Genomic DNA, 14,008 nt, shown 5'->3' with positions numbered 1-14,008 from the left:
GAGATAAGATATATGGAACAGAAAAAGGTGAAAGATACATTCAAAGGTGTTGTGACAAAAAAAAAAAAGAGAGAGAAACCAATGGAAAGCATTTTGTAAACCTTGAACTGCTATAAATTACCAATTGTTATTATACTGAGATATGTTGGTAATTATTTAACAACCTACTTCTCTTTAAGAGGGAAATTACAAATATGCACTTTTTTTCTTAAAGTTTAAACTTCAGCATCAACATTTTAATACAACTAGAAAATCAAGAAAAAATTAAATAAAGCTCTAATTTGTAGCAACTACAGAGTTTTGGAGTGTAAGTATTCATATAGAAAATCTAACAATCATATCTCACAAGCTGGTTAAAGCTGATTCAGAACATCTTTCAGTCATATGTTCACTTTAATAGATGGATATGAATTTAGGAAAAAAATGTTCAAAAGTACTTTTTGGAGAGAAACTTATTCTGCTCTTAGACCTACAGTTGATTTGGTGTATACATATATATATATATATATATATATATATATATATGTGTATATATATATATATATATATATATATATATATATATATATATGTTAACATAACATTTTCTTAAATTACATATTATGAACTACAATATACTACAATATAAAAGCTTCCAAAATTATTTGCAAAATTCCATAGATAAAAGTTTGATATAAGATTAAATTAGGATTGTTCTTTACTATATATTTAACATTTTAAAATTCTAGAATCACTTATTAGATTTCTTCAAAATTCCTCATCTTTTCAAATGCAAATGAAATACTAGAGTGTATTAGTATTATTAGGTATGGACCCTAATATGTCTTGCTATATTTTATCCCATTTCTCATTTTTGCTTTCTCCATCTAGTATTTGCTCTCATAATTAAAGATGCTCATTGCAGGATGATTCTGGTGACACTGCATTTAATTCAAAATATTCTCTTGGTCCCTGTAATATGAAATTTTTCATCTCACTTAAAATATTACTGCCTGGTATTTTATTTGGAAGATGAGAATTTGGATTCAGGTTTCTAAGCACTTCTCCATTTAATATAAATTATTATATATTATATAATATATAATATTATATTATATATTATATAATATATAATGTTATATTATATATTATATTATATATAATATTATATTATATATTATATAATATAAATTATGCTCATGCCTTCAGGCAATAAATATTCCAGAAAGTTTTGGGAAAAAGACCATTAGATTACAACTTTATTAACTGCAAAATAAAACATATAGCAATTAGTTCTCCTAGTAAGAATTTTGCATGTACTTTTTCAAGAAAAGCAGTACATTTATTCTTTCAAACAAATTTATTCTGCCCAGTATAATGATTTCTATAATTATAACTACCAGGCTGCCTTTAAAAGTAAGGCTGGTCTCTGACCTTATGTAATAGTGTCATATATGCATTTTAAGCCCCTTTTTTCTTTTTTCTTAATCTGACATTTGGATTTTAGGAGAGTTTTGAGTAGGAAAAAAAGGTTCTGGAATATGTTTTTTCATTCTTTCTTTTTCTCTCTTTCCTTTTTCTTCCTATAATTATATCTGTTCAGGTTTTAACCTTTAACTTGAGAAAAGAAACAGAGAAACACACACAGAGAAAATAGCTTAAGAGAATAGAAAAAGAAATAGGAATAAAGGTAAAAGGTCTTTTTTTTTTTTTTTTTCCATCTGCACCACAAAATACAAACCTGGGAAACATATTGGATCATATTGATGGGGTTGAGGTCTCTTTAAGATTCCTTTCTAATTGCCCAACCCATGGCTGACCTTGATTCACAAATCCTGGTCAAAGGCACCCTTTGAATATCCGGGCCCAGCCCCACTATCAGCTCAGCTTCCTCCAGCCCTCACCTGATCTGAGCTAACTGAAAAGCCTGCCAAGAACTTGGGGAGTACCGCCCATCATATTCTAGGTATAAAAGAAATGAGCCTGAGTGCTCTCTTTACAGGAGCCCTTCCCCCCAACACATGGTATCCTTCCAGCTAAGTAAGGGTTCCTGCCTGCCCAGTGGCCACCTCTGGCCCTAGTGTCTTTCTAACTGAGCTTTACTTCCAAATTTCTACAATAAACCTTTTATTTATCAATCTAGGTTTTCAGGCCTGTAAATCCCTCATGGGATTATCTTACTATCTATGCATCGAGAAATGGGGTTCCCACTTTCTTTTCCCTCATTAATATTGCTCTACATAACACTATATAGCTAAGGAAATTAAACTTGAGTAAGTTCCCATAAGCAGTAAATAATAGAGCTGTGATATGAACCATGATTCTCTTGTTCTTTCTACTACTGGAAGCCATCTGAAGAGAATGGCTTGTGGGGACCCTTCCCACAATGGAAAAAAAAAATTCTAGTTAATGATCTTGATTTCTGTATTAAGAAAGTACTGTTGTAAGAAACCTTATCTTTTACTCAATGGAAAGTTCCATTTAAAAGAGCAGTGATCAAAAAATTTGATGAAAATCCAGTATGGCAAAAACTGTCACAAACTAAAAGGGTACTGAGTCTGGTTCTGTTCTTTTACTCAGTAGCTTGATTGACAGAGCAATTGTCTATAAGGGGAACTTAACCTCTCCCCCCCACACACACACATACACACATCCTACCTCCTATCCCTCACTACCTCCTCCCCAAAACTTCCTGAAATCTGAGGGTGAGGTTATTAGATCATAAATGTAGAAGTAAGAGGACTCTCAGTCAATATCAAGTACATACCACTTCACTTCCTCATTTTACAAAGGAGACAAGATTAAGAAAATTGCCCAGATCACATATAAAAGTAATCAATTGCAGAGTTGGGATTGGTCCAGTTTGTTTAACTTCAAACACAGTATTCTTTCCTCTATTTTATACTTGCTCTCTCAATTCATGTCAACAATTTTTCAAGCTCATTTCTTTATTAAAAGTAACTTTATTTCCTTTGTTTATCCTATTTACATAGCAGACTAAACACCTATTACTTTGTTGCTTTACATAATGGATTTTTCCCTTTACTTTTTTATTTCATTTGGTCAGTGCCTGAATACTACATTCTTTAATTTTAAAAGCGAAGGTGTCATTTGTTTATAATTAATAAAGAGTTTTGATTTACTTTTCTAAAAAATTGAATGGATTTGGTGAATTTCTCCTTTGTAGTGAGTAGCAAGGGTTTGTTATTTCTTTAAAAATGTTAACTGATTTACTATTAATTAATATTTTTCCTTTGTTTTAATTACCACTATAGTCTGTTCAAATGGCCAACCAAACCTGGTAAAGTTTATTTTGCCTAATTATGCATCTCTGAAGGTGATCATACTAAAAATAACCATTATTATTAAACATAATTAAATAGAAATCATTTGACAATTCCTCCACATCAATGGAGAGGGAATGGAAACGAAAGTGATAACTTGGGCCTCTTACTGAACAAATTGATGTAATGATAAAGGTGTAGATCTGAAGAATCAAATTTTGTTTATCCAGTCTGGAACTAATTAATTCACCACTTGACTGTCCATGCCAAAACTTTTGTCTGCCAATGTTTTTCCATTGGAAGCAGAAAACAACTAGTATATATTTCTGTGTTTCATGTGAATGAAGGTGACAATGGTGATCTGAAAATAGAAGATAATAATTTTCACAGAGGATAGGATAAAATTTACTCTTTCATCAATTTTGACTGTTAAAAAAGTTTTCTAAGTATAATAGTTCTCTAAAATAATTCACAAATATGTGACATCTATTTAAGAGCAAAACTTTTCAAATATCTTAAGAGTAGCTATCTGTGACATATTTGAGAATTATCCTGATTTATTCAGTGAAGCAGTTCCTTTCACTAGACAGTATTCCACTGGCCTGGTCAAGAAAAAGTATAAGAACAAGAGATATGGGGATAGATACTGAGCCTAGAGTCAGGAAAACCTGTGTTGAAATTAAGCTTCATATATTTATTAACTAAATGATCCCATGCAATTCTTTTAACCTCTTTTTGCTTTTTCTTTTTTTCTTTTTTTTAAATAATAGCATTCACCTCCTAGGGCTGTTTTGATGATCAGACAAGAGAGCATTTTGTAAGGTATTTCCAAACTTTAAAGCATTGCATAAATATGAGGTATTGTTACTTTGAATGACTGCTTTACTTTAAAAAAATATAACTGCTAATTTTTAATCTATATATTATAGTTTACACTGTTTCTGATAACCTTTTCCCTCACTTCTTTTAATATCTTATAGATGCATTGTTTTCTCTTTTCAGTCACTCCATCAAAATTTAGATGAAAAATTATTAAATAATTACTTTGGGCCAACCACTGTTCGGCAATAAGGATATACAGAGAAGTCAAACAGCCTCCTACCTTTTAGATACTCATATTCTTCTTGAAAAATAAAACAGCTCTATATTTTAGGAGACAGTCTTCATTATTTTTTATAATAAAAAATAATCAATTAGCTGCTATTTTTCTGGTGAAATCTTTCTGAAGTACATTTAACTGGATCTTGGATAACTGATATTCATTTAATTGCTTTTCCAGGTTGGTAGGCTAATAAAACTTGTATTCTGTTGGCATAAGCTTTAAGGATATAAAAGTGAAGAAGCAAATTTTGGTTTCCCAGTCTTGCAGTAATTCACTGTTTAGCTATGTCATAACTTTCTCTGCTACTGTTTCCCCATTATAAATAGAAACTAAGTATTATCCTTCTATGTATTCCCAGTTTTTAGACTAAATGGAGTAGGATCTCAATAAATATTTGTAGATTAAGATTACAATAATGATCTGAAAATAAGAGAAGATAATACAATACCATCTCAAAACAATATCATTTCAAAAAAGACTAGGATAAAATTATTTTTCACTAGCTTTTACTATTCATGAAAAATATTTTGGTGAGTTTAAGGTAAAATAGCTTGCCTTAATTAATATAATTAGTGAAATAATATTGCATCATAAGAAATTACAAGATATATATTTTTTAAATGAGAAAACAAAAACGTATACTAACATTATATAAAATAAATAGTACCAGGGGAACAATTTGGATAATAATAGTAATATCGTAAAGACAAGCAACATTGAAAGACTTAAGAGCACATATAATACAATATTCACTCATGATTCCAGTAGACGGCTAGTGGAGAATCCTATGAACTTTATAAAAGAACAGTATTTGACTTGAAAGGAAAAATGAAATATATTTTTGGACATGGACAATCTAGGAATTTGTTTTGCTGGTCTATACATATTTGTTTTAAGGGGCTTTTTTTTGGTTCTAGTGGAGGGGGAAAATAGGAAAAAATGAACAATATTAATTGAAAAAAGTCAAATTTCAGTAGTGTGATTTGATTTTACCTGTTATTCACAGACTATATTCTTTGATGGTATATATATATATATATATATATATATATATATATATATATATATATATATAATATTCTTTGATGGTATATATATATATTACCTTAATGGTAGAAAATAGGGATATTTAACTTTTGGAAATAAATTGAGTCAATTCTAGTGACTAAAGTAGATGATCAAGTTAGGCAATAATGATTTTAATCAAAAGCCAGGTGGACCTGTGTAGCAAAACAAAGCTTTTCTCATTTGGCCTCTAAACTGACTCTGAAGACAATTATATATCTATATCTATATCTATATATATCTAGATATCTAGATATCTAGATATGTATATCTATATATATCTATATATCTATATGTATATAAAGTTCTAAAATTGGAGGGAGTGATGGTTATCATTGGTGGAGTTTATAAAGGCCTTTTAAAACTGACTAATTTGAAGGACAGCTGTATTTTTTTGGGGGGGGGGCTTATATATAAGTTCTCATATTAAAAAAAATCCCTTCTAATTCATTTGATTCAATTTAATTTATTTAGCCCCAACTAGGTACAAACCACGGTTCTGTGGATACAAGGGTAAGAAATAAAATAATTTTGAATAATTTTGAAATTTATTCAGAAGAATGAATAGTTTCAAGAGAATGATAGAACTAACAAATGCAGAAATCATAGAAGGCTTTTTCTGAGTAGGATGCATCTTATTCTCTGAAGGAAGCTAGATATTTTAGAAGATTCACTTTAAAAAAAATGAAGGAATATATACCTCAGCTATTAACAATTGCATGTATATGGAGACAGGTGCTTGGTAAATGAAGAGCCACTAAGAGTCCAGTTTTGCTAAAATAAAGAGAGCAGAAAGGAGAATTGTATGTAATAATGTTGGAAAATTGTAAGAGCTATATTATGGAAGTCTGTAAAATAGTGTAACCAAATAGTACTGTCAAAAAAAAAAAAAAGATAAAACTATATACTTTAAATCTAACATTTCTTCATTGTAGAGGTCATGCTTACACACCTGGTTAAATAACTAGCATTCAAAATGACCAATTTAGCTATATCTTTTATTTTGAGACAAGATTTGGACATGCATCTAGAATGAATTATCAAGTATCAATAGATTGTCTCTAAAATATAGTCTAATTCCATATTGCTAGTCTTCTAAGTTAGCCATATACAAAGATAATGTGGCAATAATATGGGGGAAAAGAAAGCTTCATATATCATAGTGTCAGCTTCTTAAGTTGTAGCAGGTATATAATAAGAAAAGATCTAAACTGGTGGCTATAATTATAGCAGAATTTTGTTGTAGCTCTCTTTGGTTTCTTTTCATATTTTTGTTTGTTTGCCAGAAGAATATCTTTGTCAGAAGGAAATCTATAAACTCATAGATAGCATTAGAAATGACTTTAGAAGTCATCTAGTCCATTTTCCTACCCACTGAGGAATAATTTTATTTAACAATTCTGATATGTATTACTTGAACTTCTGCTTCCTTGAGCATGTTCATATAACTTGAAATATGTGATGGTGTGAAGTTTCACTTAAATAGGTAAAAGTGAATGGATAAATGTCATAGACATTGCAGTGTGGTATATCCTGCCTGGTGAAGAGGCAGCTGCTTCTATAGTAGATTCAGGTCACCCTGATTTTTATCCTGTGGCTATTCCAGGTGTTGCTAGGACTGTAACATCTGGAAGAGGGTGCCCAGGTTGATTCAGGTCATCCATTGTTCTCCAGGTTACCAATAGAGATCTGTCAATGTATATTCACTGGACAAGGAACACAAAAGCACATTGAAACAAAGACATTCTGGAATGATCAGTCAATTTCTTCAAAAGTAATTGTTGGTCTAAAATACATAGAAATAGGCCAATGTAGCTAATCACACAATGGTGTTAATGTACTGTGTTTTGGGAATGTTTCTTTTTTCTTTTTTTTCTTTTTTTTTTTCTTTCTTATTCTTTTTTTTTCTCCTCTTGCATTCCCCCATTTGGAATATAGTACTGTTCCTGTATTCCCACACCACCAGTAGTAGTAGTGAGCTCTGGATACCTCTGCAGGCTCCCAGAGAGCAAAGCCAGGCCTGGGTAGAAGTAGAGCCAACAGCATCTGCCAGCTCACAGTGTGTCGCAAGTTTGCTTCCATTATTTTCCCCACTCCCTGTCTGCTCTCAGCAGCTCTCTTATCACGTGCATACCAAAATACGGCTGGAAAATCCCTGCTTGTGGCCACAGCCACTGTAACTCACAAAGATATGGCAACAGTAGTATATGGAAGAAAAATATAAAAAGGCATACTTGTATAGTTTCATTTGCTATTCAGCCTCAGCCTGTCAGTCTGCATTGTCAGGCATTATGAAATTGCAGAAATATGTAGAATTCATTCTCATATTCACTTTTTCAGAAAAAAGCCCAAATAGTTCCTATGGCAATTAAACAACGTGGCTAGAGGTGCTATTGCCACCCTATGTGAACGATCATGTTAGCCATTTACCTTGTTAAATTACAGACTCCGTGTTGATATTTTTTTTTAAGAGAAGGTTTTCTTAGAGCCATTATATTACTTTACAGGAGATAGTGTCATAGGAGTGGCTGATTTTATTAATTTTAAATTCAAACTTGGAGTCAGAACATGGATTTGAGTACTGTCTCTCCTATGCACTTCTTTCTGCATAACTTTTGGTAAGTCATTTTTTTCTCTAAGCCCTAATTTATCATTTATAAAATGGAGAGAAGGGGTTAATGTAGATAAACTTGAAACAATCCTTTCAGCAAAATGTCCTATAATTCCTCATCATATCCTTAAACTTTTTTCCATTTTTATTTCTTATGTGAAACTCTGATAGATCTGGTTGTTTCCATTTTAAATTGATGGATAATATGGCTTATAGGATCTTGTTTCCAGCCTTTTTATATCTTGATTTGAAATGAGGGGAAAGATTGAGATCGAATATGCAAATAGCATGAGCAAAAAGTATTAAGATTACTTTCTTCATATCATTCAGGCTGTGAATGGCTGGCTTTATATAGTGTGGTATTATGCACTTTGAAATTTCTCAATCTTCATCATTCTGGTTCTCTCTCTTTGGATGCCCTCTCTTCTCTGTGTTTCTATGACAGCGGACATTTGTGTTTTTCTTTTATGTTTCTGAAAGCTTCTCCTAAGTCTCTTTTGCTATATGTCCTGTCCCTTACTACTGAGTGTCCTCCAACACTCTCCTATGTCCTTCTCTTTTCTTTTTATAGCCTCTCTTGGCAACACACAAATACCCACATACATATATACGCATACATATATAGTCATATACATATGATATGTACATACATATATTCATACACACACACACATATATATATATACATACATAAACACTTAATACACATATACTGTATTGCCCCTATACATATAATGCATAAATATATATATATATATATATACATATATATGCGTGTGTGTGTATATATGCATATGGACATGTCTCTGTGTGTGTGTGTGTGTGTGTGTGTGTGTGTGCATGCATAAAATCTCCAACTATTTGACCTCAAAGTCACCATTGGCAATTACTTTCCTTTATCTTCCATTGTAATCAGTTGTCAAGCTGCACTGAATTAAACTCCATGATAACTATCAAAGTCCTTTCCTTTTCTCCGCCATTGTTCAAGTCCTCATCACTTTTTTCCTGGTCTGTTGAAAAATTTCCTTATTATATTCCTTTCGCCATCTTTAATTCATTTTCCACACAGTTGCCAAAATCATATTGCTAAAATAAACGTCTAACAATGTTACTCATCTATTCAATATATACTCATATATTATTTGAATATACAATAAATTTACAATAAAATACAAACTATTCAGTTTCAGGATTAAAACCCTCCAAAATCTGGCTTTAGCCTATGTTTCCTATACTGGTCCCCTTTGTATATTTTATATGATTAGGCAAACTCACCTATATGCTGATACCCAGACTAGGCATTCTGTCGTCCACCATTGTTTTTGCAGACTGTCCAAAATGTAGGAGGTTCAGTGCATAGAACACTAGACCTGGATTCTAGAAGACCTGAGTTCAAACTTGTTTTCACACATATATTAACAGTGATTCTGGGCAGGTGACTTAACCTCTGTTTGCCCTATCCCCTGGAAGAGTAAATGGCAAACTATTACAGTCTCTTTGTCACAAAAATCCCATGGAAAGTATCATTCACAAATCAAAAAGAGTAGGATAAGACTGGACAAATAATAATCACAATCTGTTGCCCACTACTGCCCTCCTTCCTCACCTCCACCTCCTAGAATTCCTGTCTTCTTTCAAAACTAAGCGTCTGTGTCACCACTTCTGGGAACAATTTCCTGATCTCATAAGTATTTAGTGCTCTCTTCCTCTTCCTCAAATTATGATGTATGTAATAATAGATCCTGCATTTTTTCCTTCAAAAGCTTCTTAAGAGCAGGGACTGATTTATATTTTGTTTGATATGTTTTTTGCATCCCTAGAATGAAGCACAGTTCTTTGAACATACTAGGCACCTAATAAATACTTACTGGATTGGAGTTGACAAAGGAAAATCTAATAGTCTAAACATAATGCAAATTTCATGGGTAGAGACTCTCAGTTTTCACAATTGTGTAGTGCCTAATTCTTGGATGGAATATATTAAATATTTCATCATTACCCTCATTCTTTCCTTCTATATTGAACATAGATCCCTATGGACTATGGAATCAAACACAACTTTAAGAATATAAAGGAAACTGAACTTTCCTTGTCTCAGCCAGCAGGCAATAATGGTTTTAGTTTTTTCTTCTCACCCATAAAATCAAAACAAAATATTTGTCAAAGTATTCTTCCTATCTTCTTGATTTAGAATTCACTTAAAACTGACAGAGTATCCTGCCATCCTTGAATGCAAGTCTTTAGCTATCATTTTGCATGGGCCACAACTACATATTTGCCCAGTTATAGTTTATCAACCTAGGAAGATTGAGAAGTTATTTCCCACCTGGATGCAATACTGACACTATCCCCAAATTCTATTCTAGCTCAATTTTCATAGTAATTTTCTTTGTAAATCAAACTGCCACCTCTAAAGATTCTGTGAAGTGATCCTCAAAGAAGAATTTCTCCCTATTTTTTGCATAAGCAGGGAAGTTTTCAGATTCAGGTTATTTTTGATGATAGCAGGCATCCTTACTACTAAATTTGGTATCTAGTTTCTAAAAGAACATCCAAAACTTGTTGCTTAATTCAAAAAGTTTAGAACCATAATGTTGAAAAAAGAAAGCAGAGTAGAGCCTTGGGCTAAGTTCCTTCCCCCCCTCCCCATCATACTTATCTCCTACTATATTCTAAGATGGATACAGACATTTTTGATTTAATTTACTTACCAATATAATACATTAATTGATATCTATGGTGGCACATCTTCTGCACATCTGCCTCATTTAAGGCCAGTCAATAAATATAGAATTTTACATATTTTGCTATTATTTTATTTTATTGAGTCTGGGTCTCATTATCCCACCAAGACTAGAAGTGTAGCAGCTGACCTTGAACCTATTCCAATACTGATTGGCTTGGAAGCTTTAGCCTTTTTTCTAACCCAGGTTGGCTCACCCCTCCTTAAGCAGTCTGATGTCCTTCTGTTTCCATTATACTGGTGATGGAAATAGTATAGATACTCAATTGGCTTTAGCCTTAGTATAGATCAGAACTCCTGAATTTGAGTTCAATCTCCAGAGAGCTTTAACTTCCATAATCCCACCATCTACAGCAGGGATCACGGTCATGTGCCACTGTGCATGGCTACTTTCTATTTTAAAAAACATTTCTACATTTAATATTTGGGTGTTGGGAAGCACAATATAAAAAATAAGGGGTAATGACCTGGTCTAATTTGAATTGTTTATTTCAGAATTTGTGTTTCATTGTAGGTAGTGTTATGGGCCCCATTACCCTTGAAAGGAGAAAAATTGAACATCCTTCACTGAACTCTCATGCACACCTGGAAGATGTATGATTCAACTTTTGTCTAGATCTTATTAAGAATAAAGCCACCCTCCACATAGTCCTTTTACCTCTTTCTTTCTTAATAATAAATAATGGATTTATATTAAGTAGATCTCTTGTGCAATAAATAGTAGATCTCTTTTCTTCCTAGACTAAATTAATTCTGAAAAAAAAATGGTGTACTGGCTTAATAAAGTTAGAAAAACAAAGTGGAAGGGATATTATGGATAGGTGTGGGACCTAAACCCTCAAAAAGTTTAAAACATAGTTTAGGATTCTCAGTAAGGCTCAATTTTGGCTTCAAGCAGGAAATAATCACCACACTACCTTGAAGCAATATGGAATAATATCAAGCCTTCCAGTTATTAACTGTTTTTACTCTCTGAATTTCTAAAAGCACTCCATTGTCTCTGCAAACTCCAACTGACTGTTTTCAAATAAGCATTTCATTTGTGTGTGTGTGTGTGTGTGCATTTTTCCCTGAGTTAATAAGAGACAATGCCTAAAGACAAAGTAAGTAAACTAAAAGAGCAGCTCATATTTTCATTTTGATGAAAACACAGAACTGTTGAAATCTCTAACCAGGGTACTGAGTTAAGGAAGTCAGAATTCCAAGAACTCAGACTATTTAACTGAGGGAGAATTTCTGTTGTCCTCAGTCCTAGAACAGCTTTAGGGTATAACCAGAATGTGTAAGATGGAATTCATCATTGATTCATGTAAATAGGGCTATATGTTTATAGAAGAGTGCTACTTGTGTTGAATTGTCAGAAAAATAAGATGATTATTAATCCCCAGCATGAAAGGGTTTGACATGGAACCAGTTTGCACATATGCCACTGAATAGCTATGAGTTCAACATTCAATAGAAAATGTAATAAATCAAAAACATTTTATTAAATACCTACTCTGTACAAAAGTATTATCTAAAGACAGAAATGAAAAAAAATCCTGCTCTGAAGGGGCATACATTCTATTTGAAAAAAAATATATACATATAATTATATATGAAGTAAATATAAGATAAATCCAGAGTTGGGAAAGGGTTCAAGTAAAGAAAAGCACTTGTGCTGAGTCCCAAGGGAAACTTTGGATTCTTACAGGCAATAACAATAGGAAGTTATTCCAGGCATGGGTGACAGTGAAGGAATAATGAGGAGCTAGGCAATGGGATATCATCTATGAAAAACACCCAGAAGGCCAATTTGACTAGACTGCACAATATGTGAAGGGAACTAATAACTATGTAATAAATGTATAATGGTAGCTAGAAGACAGATTTTGAAGAGTTTTAACTGCCAAATAAAAGAGCTTATAGTTGATCCTAAGACAGCAGGGAACTATGGTCAGACCTAGGTTTTAGGAATATCACATTTGTAGTTATGTCTAGATTGGATTAGTGAAGGGGAGAACCTAGATATGTGGAGATTAAGTAGCAGGAGATTGTAATAGTACCAGAAAAAAATAATGAATGTCAGTACTTAGATTGTGCTTGAAGAAAGAGAGGGGGCAAAGTGAAAGATGAAGGAAAGACAAGATTTGGCAACTGAATGGATATGTGGGGCAAAAGAGGTGATGAGTCCTGGATAACTCTGAGATTGTGAGCTTCTTCAGCAAAAAAGAGGCATTTTGTCACAATTATAGAGACATTCAGAAGAGAGGTTTGGGAGAGGAAAAAAACAATTACATTTTAAATATCTAAATTGGAGAATTCATTTCCTCTGATATTGTACTTTGCCTGTACTTAAAATATCATTGCTAATGGTGAATACTACTTTCTCCAACATTTCAACTTTATTATGGTGCTGATTAAAGAATCATTTCTTTTAGGGGCTTCCTATACAACCTACTACTGAAGTAATTTTTCATAGATTCTAGCTCCTTGTACCTCATCTCAAAGAGAATATATGCAAACAATATTAACTTCCTTTAACAATAACCAACATCTGACTCAATCCTAAATAGCATTGTACCCTTTTTTCCTATCATTTCTCACCTATGAGATAACCTTCTGGTATCATTGTAGATTTTTAATCTCCCAAGACTCCACCTTTTCCTTTGCTCCATTAGTTCACAAAGACCTTCCCTATTGTACTCTAACTCTCTACTTTTGCCCTTCCTTCTTTATAATCTACATATGTTCTCACATTAATTCTCAGAAGCACTTGGTACCCAACAATCTTCAATGTTGTTCAGGTCATATAGACTCTTCTTAAGTTATGATCTCAAGCATTGTGTTTATATTGCAAAATTACGATTAAATAAAATCCAAAGATTTTGTCCTGCTAAAACAAATATATACACTATTGGCTAATTTTACAGAACAAGGAGAAAAGTGAGCTATTTTATGGAGTCCAGAAGAAGGCAATGCTGTTCTAGACAAGCATCTGAGTTGACCCTCAGGCCCTGAGAGGAGAGATGGTCTCACACAAAAAAAGATTCAGGATGGTTTATTATAATGAGAAAGCCAATGATTAATGTGAATTTTCAGGAGGCCACTCTAGAAGACAGATAAAAACTGCATAAATGAGCTTTGGTAGAATGCAGGAGTTATTTAGAATGTTACCGTTTACCATTTAGTCAGTGGGGTCCCATGTCTGATTCATGCTGGAGAAAGAAACATGGACTATAGAA

Source organism: Sminthopsis crassicaudata, chromosome 1, assembly GCF_048593235.1.
Source record: "Sminthopsis crassicaudata isolate SCR6 chromosome 1, ASM4859323v1, whole genome shotgun sequence".
Taxonomy (NCBI): Eukaryota; Metazoa; Chordata; class Mammalia; order Dasyuromorphia; family Dasyuridae; genus Sminthopsis; species Sminthopsis crassicaudata.
This window is presented reverse-complemented; position numbering follows the sequence as displayed.